The sequence below is a fragment of the Lolium perenne genome, chromosome 3, assembly GCF_019359855.2.
Source record: "Lolium perenne isolate Kyuss_39 chromosome 3, Kyuss_2.0, whole genome shotgun sequence".
Classification (NCBI taxonomy): domain Eukaryota; kingdom Viridiplantae; phylum Streptophyta; class Magnoliopsida; order Poales; family Poaceae; genus Lolium; species Lolium perenne.
The window spans coordinates 235,253,611-235,265,153 of NC_067246.2; positions in this window are offsets into that span (position 1 = coordinate 235,253,611).

Sequence of the window (11,543 nt, forward strand, 5' to 3'; positions counted from 1 at the left end):
AAGCAGTTTGCCGGCAGGGACACCGAAGGTGCATTTTGCCGGATTGAGTTTCATCCGGAACCTTCTTAAGTTATCAAATGTTTGTCGAAGATCATCGATCAAGGTTTCTTTTACCTTAGTTTTTATCACGACATCGTGCACATAGACTTGCACATTTTTTCCGATTTGATCAAACAAGCATTTTTGCATACAGCGCTGGTACGTTGCACCAGCGTTGCGCAAACCGAAAGGCATAGTGACATAGCAATAAGCCCCGTGCGGGGTAATGAACGCAGTTTTTATTTGATCTTCCTTTTTCAGGGGAATCTTGTGGAAACCGGAATGAGCATCCAAGAAAGACAACAACTCACAACCAGCAGTGGAATCAATCACATGATCGATCCGGGGTAAAGGGAAAGGATCTTTCGGGCAAGCTTTGTTTAGGTTGGTGTAGTCGATGCACATGTGCCACACCTTTGGAACTTTGGGTTCCTCTTCTTTTTTCTTCTCGACCAGCACCGGATTGGCTAGCCACTCAGTATGCAGTACTTCCACGATGAAACCGGCAACCAACAACTTTGTCACTTCTTCTCCAATGATTTTTCTCCTATCTTCAGCGAACCGGCGTAAAGGCTTTCGCACCGGCTTAGCATCCTTCCGGACATTCAAAGAGTGCTCAGCCAGCTCCCTCGGAACACCTACCAAGTCATCAGTAGACCAGGCAAAGATATTCTGATTCTCACGGAGGAAGCTGACGAACGCGCTTTCCTATGCCTCACTTAGGCCAGCACCGATACGAACGGTACGGTCAGGGTATGCCAGATCCAGCACAATGTCCTTTGTTTCCTTTGTTGGCTTGAATGTCGGTTTGCCCAAGTTGCCACTCATTGCCGTTAAGCTCAATTGTGAGGACTGAGCCAGCGCAACCGCAATTTGCATCCTTCTTTTTTCCTCTGCGATCACCAGCGATTCTGCCAGGTTTGATCCGGCGGAAGCGGTTTCCAGTGAGACTTTGTAGTTTCCCACCACAGTTAAGGGTTCACGAGGTGCCGGCATCTTCATCTTGAGATATGCCGTATGAGTTGAGGCCATAAACGCCGCCAATGCCGATCTCCCCAGCAGCGCATGGTAAGGACTGTCTAGGTCCACCACTTCGAACTCAATGTTTTCAACCCGGCAATTGTCACGTCCTCCGAATGATACATCCACCCGGACTTTTCCCACTGGCGCGCAGGATAGGCCCGGAACGATTCCGTGGAATGTTGTGCGAGTTGGCTGTAGCATGTTCTCTGTTATCCCCAGCGTATGCATGGTGTGCTGATACATGATATTTATGTTGCTTCCATTGTCTATCAGCACTTTGCTGAACTTGACTCGAGTCGTTGGCCCATGCATGATTGGGTCCACAACAAGAGCATAACCACCCGGATTTGGCATGATCTTGGGGTGATCTTTGAACGACCAGGTGATTTCCTGATCCGACCACAGCATGTATTTTGGAACTGCCAGCATCACCGCGTTCACTTCCATCGAACGGCGATGCATGCTTTGTCTGTCGGTTGGCTCAGTAACGAACACAACGCAGCACAAGTGCGGGTCCTTGTAAACGTTCCGGCCTAAAGGTGCCGGCGGTGGTGGTTGATCATTACCCTCTTCCACCTGATGAACTTGTTGGTGCTGCTGTACCGGTAAGGCGTTGGCTCCGGTAAGCGGTGGTGGCGGTGGCAGTTGTTGCCGCAACATGTCTTGCGAGGGTGGCAGTATCGTAGAACAGCCTTGTGCTTGCGCATCTTTTACCGCACCTTTCAACATCAAGTACTTGATCCAGGAACAGTCTTTTGTCAGATGATTTGCCGGCCTTGCCGGATTTGGAGTGTGGAACCGGCATGGTTGCTCCATTGCTGATTCCATGGTGTATCTTGTACTGTCTTGCCAATTCTTTTTCTCTCCCCACGGCTTCTTTTCAACCCATTGTTTTTTAGGACCCGCCCACGGCTCCGATCCAGTTTTTTGCCTTTGGCTTCCGCTGGGGCCGGAATTATCCTGCACCGCGGCTATTTGCTGCGGACCATACCTTCGATCCGGAAAATCTTCCCTTCTTTTGTGCCGGTTATCCCGGTATTGATCTTGGCGTGGCTGGCTTGTTTGCGCCGGATCGGCTTGCACTGCCGGTTGCATCGGGTCTCCCAATGTGTACTTATCTGCCACACGTATCATTTCTGCCAGAGTTTCCGGCATGTTCCGCTGCAGCTTTTCCCACAATGGCGAACCTCTCCGGCATCCATTGCAAAACCAAGCAATGGCTTGTGCCTCTATCACCCCTTCACAGGAGTTTCTTGTGGAATTCCATCGGGTCAGGTAATCCCGGTCTATTTCATTTGGGCGCTGTACGCACAAAGCGAGCTGCTGCGGCCTGTTTGGCCTCCGGTATGTACTACTAAAGTTACTCACAAATGCTTACTCAAAGTCCAACCAGCCATTTATGCTTCCTGTCGGCAAGTTATTTAGCCAGATACGTGCCGGTCCTACCAGGAAAGATGGTACGATTCTCACGGCCCAGCGCCGGTTTCCTCCGCCAGTTACGGTTCCTCCGCCGCCAGCGACGTACACCGCGGTCACGTAATCCGCGAGCCAATCTTCCGACTTAGTGGTGCCATCATATGTTTTTGTGTAGCGGGGCAACTGGAAGTTGCGAACCGGCGGTTCCTCTTTCATGATCCTTGGACCAAAGCATTTTGGGCCAGGAGGACCTTCTGCCTCGATCATCTCAGATAAATACACTCTATCCAGCCGGTGCCTCGCATCCCGTTCCGGTAGGCATCTTTCTCCTACGCGTTCCCCCAACGGGTTCCGGTAGGCTGTAAGTCTTTCAGTTGTTGAATCAGCTTCATCATAACGTTCCGGTACCGCGGCCCTTCCCTGCCGGTACCTTGGTGGAGGCATTTCCTCTTCTTCATACGCTGCCCTTGCAGCTCGATAATTTTGCCCGGTTTCACATCTACCGGCATGATTGTTTCCGACATAGCCTATTCTGGCGTAGCCTCGATCTGCCCCTTGGCTTTTTCTACCGGCATCGTGTTGCCCGGCTTGTTGTTTTCCGGCAAGAACCGGATCGTACACAGTCAACTGCTGCGCATTCATTTCCTTTTCTCTTCTCCGGTCCGGATGGGGAGACGATGCCTGCCCATGGGACTTGCTCCCGACATTCTTTGTTGAACGCACAGATTTTGATGCCGCAGCTTTGTTTGCCTTAGCCAACTCAGCATTTTGTGTCTCTATCATGTCAAGCAACTCCCTAACACGATCCTGGGTCTTAGCTAGAGCATCTCCGGTAAGCGATTCACATAGCTCTACAGCAGCCCTAGCAACTTTTATGCTTTTATCCGGGCTACTATACTTGGGTTTCTCTACAATGCTCAAAGATGCAGAGGTACTTTTGCCGGCAAGAACTTCCTTACGCAGATCCTGATCTAGATTGTGAGCCTTAAGCCGGTTTTCCGGCATCCTAGCAGCTTGAGCGCTAACAGAAGCAAAGCCATGTGCAACGTTATACTCCCGTGGGGTTAGGTTCAGCTCGCGCTGCGCCCGAATGATGTCCGCGCCCCCAGAGAGCAGCTTCTTGCGCGTGGCCTCCAGCTCCGCCTGAGTCACTGCTGGGTCGATGTTCTGCGCGATAGGCGTCGCCAGCATGTTCATCGCCGCTTGGAGAGGACTCTCCGGTGGCGCTGCAGATGCACTTGCAGCTCCTTGGTCGCGCTCGGTCGGCTGTTTGGCCGCCCGCGTGGACCTCGCCTGCCCAGCGCCTTCTACCGTGACCTCCTTGCCGGTGTCAGCCACGCCTGCCATCATCACCTCCACACTGCCAGCGGCGCAGCCAGCGCACAGCCACCTTGGCGGATCCAGCGCCACCAGCACCGGCGAGAGGCGCTGGCGCACAGGGACGGTGCCGAAGTAGACGCGGTGGCTGCCGAACTCGATGACGCGGCCGTTCTTGGGGAAGACACCGCCGTTGGCGAAGCAGCCCGCGTTGTCGTTGATGAAGTCCAGCGAGTAGATGCGCTGCACGAGCGCAGACACCACCCGCTCGCCGGAGACGTTGAGGATGCCCGCCCGAATATGAACTCCAGCAAGCGCCGCTTCTTGCCCCACGGTGGGCGCCAATTGTTGTCGTGGTGAACAGACAGATGCCATAGGATGGCTTAAGATGGGGCCGAATGGGCGCTAGAGGATTCGGGTGAGGGTTTTGGTGAGGATGGGAAGGATTCCGGATGGATCTCCTAAGAACTAGGCCTTGGCCAGAGGTAGAAGAAGAAGAACACAAGAGCATTCTTCCCTTCAGATCTTTCTATTCATCGTTCACAGGAGGTTACAGGTTTCTGGATACAAGGTTGGACATAAGATTCACCGTGCCCACTATGGGGCATGCCCCCTCTCCTTATATAGGGGAGAGGGTGGCTTACAGGGGAAGAAACCCTAGGAAACCCTAATGGTATCTTTGACTAGACAAGCTACTTTACAAAGCCTCTTTAATCACTGGTGACGCCGGTATCTCTTTAATCAGGGAGGCTGACGTCCTCCGGATGCTTTTAGCGTCACCTTCCTCTTTGGCGTCAGGGCTTCGTTTAAAGCTACTTTGCTTTGCTCATCCTTGTCCTCTAGCTCTTGAGAGAATCTTTGACCAGTCTTGCCGACGTGCTACAGGGCACCTCTTACCGGTAATCCGGTGTCTTCTTAGCTCATTCCGGTATACCCCTCTTGGGATATCGGTGTAGATTTACTTAACCAAAGGCCTAGCTTCTCATTCCGGAATAACCTTTAAACCGGTATCTTGATAGCCGAAACCATCCGGTTTGGCATGCCTTTGGCATACCGGGGGTCATCCCCCCAACATTCGCTGAGCAGATAAACGCCCCTTGCTACCTGCATGCGTACATCGACCCTAAAGATGGCAAGAAAAAGTCAAGTCGCTTGCTAAGGGAATGTTGACAGTTCATTGAGATGCAGAAGCTCATCCAACAGCAGCAGCAACCAATTCCACCACCACCGCCACCTCAGCACCAGGTCCAGCAGGTTCAGCCCCACAACTCTAACGAGTCTTTTCCTCCACCACGTGGACAAATGAGTATGATTCACAGAACTGGTGTTTTGAGAAGGGATATGAAGAAGCTCACCCAAGAAATCAACCTGGCAGAAAGCATTATGGCTAATATTCCTGAATATATCGACTGGTCATCTCAGAGCATTATGTTCAGTAGAGAAGATCACCCGATGACAATTCCAAAGCCAGGGCACGCTGCCTTAGTAGTTGAGGCGCAAATTGGAGGGTTTAAGATGAGCAAAGTCTTCATGGACGGTGGAAGCGGATTAAACCTGATATTCCTCGACACAATCAAAAGCATGGGAATTACGATGAGGATGCTAGAAGAAACAGATACTTGTTTCCACGGGATTCTTCCCACCTTACCAGCGTACTCTCTTGGCAAAGTTTACTTGAACGTTGTCTTTGGGAAACCCGACAACTTCAGGAAGGAAAAGATCGAGTTTGAAGTAGTAAATTGGGAATTACAGTACCACGCTATACTCGGGAGATCAGCTTTTGCCAAGTTCATGGCTGTGCCGCATTACGCATACCTCAAGCTGAAGATGCCTAGGAACAATGGAACAAACATCACAGTCTATGGAAGTTTTTCACGCTCAGATAATTGTGATCGCGAGTTTCAGAGGATTGCTGCCAAGTTCGGGCTAAAACAGGAAACTGACGACTTCCCTTCAAAATCATCAGCACTCGATAGTAAGGAAGATGAACGCGTCAAGAAAATGAAGAAGAAACCAACCGATCTTGCTTTGGAAGCTTCGATAGTAAAAACCTCGGCAGATGACGGCAAGACCATTATAGAAGAAAACAAAAATCCGGCAATCCCCGCAAGAACTCCTGATGAAACCAGTGATGCTTCTAAAGCCGCTGGCACGTCGGACAAGCTCGAAGATAAGAAGAACTCTCCTCTTGTTTAAAAGGATGTGTAGCATTATATTTAGTTTTTTCTCTTTTCAGCAGGGCTCTTTTTTAGCCCTTTAGTTTTTTGCTTACTTTATTAATGAAGACTCAAGATTTGTTTCTCTGAAGTATTGCAGTAATTCGGGACACCCGAACTACATCATCAGGAACTTTGTTCGTATACTACAGCGTACATCGGTTTAATTGAAAATACGCCCAGAGATTGCACTCTAAAAAAGCCTCTGAAATTACGACTGCTATGATGCAAAATCAATGGGGATCTTGCTCTTTTTCCTTCTCTATAGATGCCTCAAAGAGTGCTGCAGATAGCAAGGATCATGAAACACGCACGAAAACGACCCATGTTCGGTACTTTAAACTACAGAAGTATTAAAGAGCGACGGAGTCATCGACAGATCCAGTTCCACCGATTTATTCGGGAGCTGCTGTCAAGTCACGCATCGGTTGAAAGCAAAGTTGCACATACAACGGGTTTAGCAAGACCCACAACACGAGCTGATCACTAAAATAATTGGCTACCGACAAACATACGTAAAACGAGTAATTAAGATTTACTCCTTCAAAATTTGCCAACGGCGTTACCTCAAAGGAGGTACATATATATACACCTGCCGATAAATTAGTTTAACCCTAATCATCCGAACATTCGGATGCAGCAAGTATCGGGCCATTCTCCTTACAATAGGAGCATATTTTTGGACTACTCATGTGGAGCCTCTATTTCTTCGGCTGCCGTTGAGGCTCCTTCAAGTCTTTCGATAACGATGGCGGCGTGAAGCTCCACCTTCGGGTAAAACGGCTCTAATTCACCTACATCATTGGAAATTGCCATCAAGTCTGCTGAGGGATGACATACGAGAACAAGGGCAAACGCATCTTTAGCTCCCGCGATAAGTTGTGCTCGAACCAAGCTTCGGATCTTCCTGGTATTACTGAATTCTGACATTAAAGTCAACAACGTGGGAGGGACCCCGTTCAAAGGGAACATTGTCTTCCAGATTATTCTCAGTCCTTTATAGCACTTGTCGAAGAAACGGTGGACCTGCTGGACCCGATCTTGGAACTTCGCGACAGTGGTGGCCTTTGATTGATCTTTCCAGAAAACCTCATCTAAAGATGATAGTTGAGCCAATGCATTCACGCGCTCATGAATACGCTTGTTCTCCTCAGCTGGGTTCAGAGCTATGACTAGAAAGAGAAACAAAGAAAGATAAGAAGATACCTTTTAGGAAAAATAAGGAGCAAGAGGACAAGGGCGCTTACAGTTCAAACTTTATGTGGCTCCATGCAACTCAGCAAGAGCATAGCGTTCTGCGTCAACCGCAAGTTCGTTCTTCTTCCTGATAATAGCAGCCAAAGCATAAGTACTGCGCATATCCTTTTCCATCTAAGCAATTCGATCCTTCATGCATTGGAGTCGATCATTCTTAGAACAAGCACCCGAAGAATCATCGGTAAACGAAGGCACAGGAAAAACCTGCAAAAAGTTATTAAAAGGCATGATGGATTATATGGGTTCAACTCTGGAATTTACTCCCATCGGGAGCGTGCAAATAAAAGTGTCATAACAAGAGGATACTGGCAACATTGCCAGTACGGAATTTGTTACAATCACAGAAGCCTTATGACAGGAAATTGTTTCAACCGAGCAAGATTATAAAAATGAAATCAAGGGGCTTGGGTTTGGTTTGACAAGCTTGGTCCAATGGACAATTTCTTTGCCGAGACCAACTCAAGAAGCTGGCGAGCACACTTAAGCGTTGAGGTCTTAAAGGCACCCAAATCAACAAATCGCCCATCTTGGTGTTTCGGCAGTTCTTTGGACATTTCTTCAATATTGTCTTTGAAACCATGACCCATCATAAGCTGAAAGGCTAGGAGGGCACCGTAGGTGCGCGAAGTACGTTTGAATACCTCGATAACCTCCTTCGTGTTGATGGCAAAAGCATCAACCAGCTGCCCCAATGTCTTGTTCTGATCAATCTTGGGGAAGATCATCGAATGCATCCTCGCCATGGCTCCCTTACCCTTCTGAAGAAGGTCCTGAAGAAGCTTGTGGGACTCGAGGGTCAGCGACAAAGCATTTTCCGGAGAATTGTTCGGGAGTTTGTCCAGAACTTCAGCAGGGATGTCGGCAGCCTCTGCAAGGAATGAAAAGGAGGAGTTCACTAACTAAAAAACTGAATCAATAAAGCAAAAAATCAAAAAGAAAGCCAGAAGGGAATTACTGAGCAAGGTTAAAGTAGACTGGTGATGTCTACGCCCCCTCCTTTTCCTGTAGACAGTGTTGGGCCTCCAAGAGCAGAGGTTTGTAGAACAGCAGCAAGTTTTCCCTTAAGTGGATCACCCAAGGTTTATCGAACTCAGGGAGGAAGAGGTCAAAGATATCCCTCTCATGCAACCCTGCAACCACAAAGCAAGAAGTCTCTTGTGTCCCCAACACACCTAATAGGTGTACTAGTTCGGCGAAGAGATAGTGAAATACAGGTGGTATGAATATATATGAGCAGTAGCAACGGTGCCAGAAAATAGCTTGCTGGCGTATAGTTGATGGTGGTAGTATTGCAGCAGTAGTAACGCAGTAAAACAGTAAACAAGCAGCGATAGCAGTATTTAGGAACAAGGCCTAGGGATTACACTTTCACTAGTGGACACTCTCAACATTGATCACATAACAGAATAGATAAATGCATACTCTACACTCTTGTTGGATGATGAACACATTGCGTAGGATTACACGAACCCTCAATGCCGGAGTTAACAAGCTCCACAATTCAATGTTCATATTTAAATAACCTTAGAGTGCATGAAAGATCAATAAGACTAAACCAAGTACTAACATAGCATGCGCCTGTCAACATTAGCTATGAAAGGAGGAATAGATCGCATCAATACCATCATAGTAATAGTTAACTTCATAATCTACAAGAGATCATAATCATAGCATAAACCAAGTACTAACACGGATGCACACACCATCACCATTACACCGTGTAGGAGGATTAGACTACTTTAATAACATCTCTAGAGTAGCACATAGATAAATTGTGATACAAAACACATATGAATCTCAATCATGTAAAGCAGCTCATGAGATTATTGTATTGAGGTACATGGGAGAGAGATGAACCATATAGCTACAGCGGAGCCCTCAGCCTCGGGGGTGGATTACTCCCTCCTCATCATGGAGGCAGCGATGGCGGTGAAGATGGCGGTGAAGACGGCGGTGGAGATGGCTCCGGGGGCAATTCCCGTCCCGGCAGGTGCCTAACAGCGACTTCTGTCCCCCGAATTGGACTTTCGCGATGGCGGCGGCTCTGGATGGTTTTCTCTGTTTCCGTCGAACTCCTCGATGTTTTTAGGTCAGGGACGAATATATAGGCGGAGAGGCGGCGCAAGGAGGCGGCTGGGGCCCCCACACCATAGGCTAGCGCGCCCAGGGGGCCACCCGCGTCGCCTTATGGTGTGGGCCCCCTGCTGCCCGCCTCCGACTCTCCTTCGGTGTTCCGGAAGCTTCCGTGAATTCTAAGACTTTCGGTGTTGATTTCGTCCGATTCCGAAAATATTTCCTTACTAGGATTTCTGAAACCAAAAACAGCAGAAAACAAAGAATCGGCCTTTCGGCATCTCGTCAATAGGTTAGTTCCGGAAAACGCATAAAAATGATATAAAGTGTGAACAAAACATGTTGGTATTGTCATAAAACAAGCATGAAACATCAGAAATTATAGATACGTTGGAGACGTATCAGCATCCCCAAGCTTAGTTCCTACTCATCCTCGAGTAGGTAAACGATAAAAGATAAATTCTGAGGTGACATGCTACCAACATAATCTTAATCATACCATTGTAAAGCTTATGAGATGAATGCAGCGATTCGAAACAATGTAAATGCAATGAGTAAACAAGTGAATCATACAGCAAAGACTTTTCATGAATAGTACTTTCAAGACAAGCATCAATGAGTCTTGCATAAGAGTTACTCATAAAGCAATAAATTCTTAGTAAAGACATTGAAGCAACACAATGGAAGATTAAGTTTCAGCGGTTGCTTTCAACTTGTAACATGTATATCTCATGGATATTGTCAACATAGAATAATATAATAAGTGCAATATGCAAATATGTAGGAATCAATGCACAGTTCACACAAGTGTTTGCTTCTTGAGGTGGAGAGAAATAGGTGAATTGACTCAACATTAAAAGTAAAAGAATGGTCCTCCAAAGAGGAAAGCATCGATTGCTATATTTGTGCTAGAGCTTTGATTTTGAAAACATGAAACAATTTTGTCAACGGTAGTAATAAAGCATATGAGTTATGTAAATTATATCTTACAAGTTGCAAGCCTCATGCATAGTATACTAATAGTGCCCGCACCTTGTCCTAATTAGCTTGGACTACCGGATCATCGCAATGCACATGTTTTAACCAAGTGTCACAAAGGGGTACCTCTATGCCGCCTGTACAAAGGTCTAAGGAGAAAGCTCACATTGGATTTCTCGCTATTGATTATTCTCAACTTAGACATCCATACCGGGACAACATAGACAACAGATAATGGACTCCTCTTTTATGCATAAGCATGTAACAACAATTAATAATTTTCTCATATGAGATTGAGGATATTGTCCAAAACTGAAACTTCCACCATGGATCATGGCTTTAGTTAGCGGCCCAATGTTCTTCTCTAACAATATGCATGCTTAACCATAAGGTGGTAGATCTCCCTTACTTCAGACAAGATGAACATGCATAGCAACTCACATGATATTCAACAAAGAATAGTTGATGGCGTCCCCAGAAACATGGTTATCGCACAACAAGCAACTTAATAAGAGATAAAGTGCATAAGTACATATTCAATACCACAATAGTTTTTAAGCTATTTGTCCCATGAGCTATATATTGTAAAGGTGAATGATGGAATTTTAAAGGTAGCACTCAAGCAATTTACTTTGGAATGGCGGAGAAATACCATGTAGTAGGTAGGTATGGTGGACACAAATGGCATAGTGGTTGGCTCAAGGATTTTGGATGCATGAGAAGTATTCCCTCTCGATACAAGGTTTAGGCTAGCAAGGTTATTTGAAACAAACACAAGGATGAACCGGTGCAGCAAAACTCACATAAAAGACATATTGAAAACATTATAAGACTCTACACCGTCTTCCCTGTTGTTCAAACTCAATACTAGAAATTATCTAGACCTTAGAGAGACCAAATATGCAAACCAAATTTTAGCATGCTCTATGTATTTCTTCATTAATGGGTGCAAAGTATATGATGCAAGAGCTTAAACATGAGCACAACAATTGCCAAGTATCACATTATCCAAGACATTATAGCAATTACTACATGTATCATTTTCCAATTCCAACCATATAACAATTTAACGAAGAAGTTTCAACCTTCGCCATGAAAATTAAGAGCTAAGAACACATGTGTTCATACGAACCAGCGGAGCGTGTCTCTCTCCCACACAAAGAATGCTAGGATCCATTTTATTCAAACAAAACCAAAAACAAAAACAAACCGACGCTCCAAACA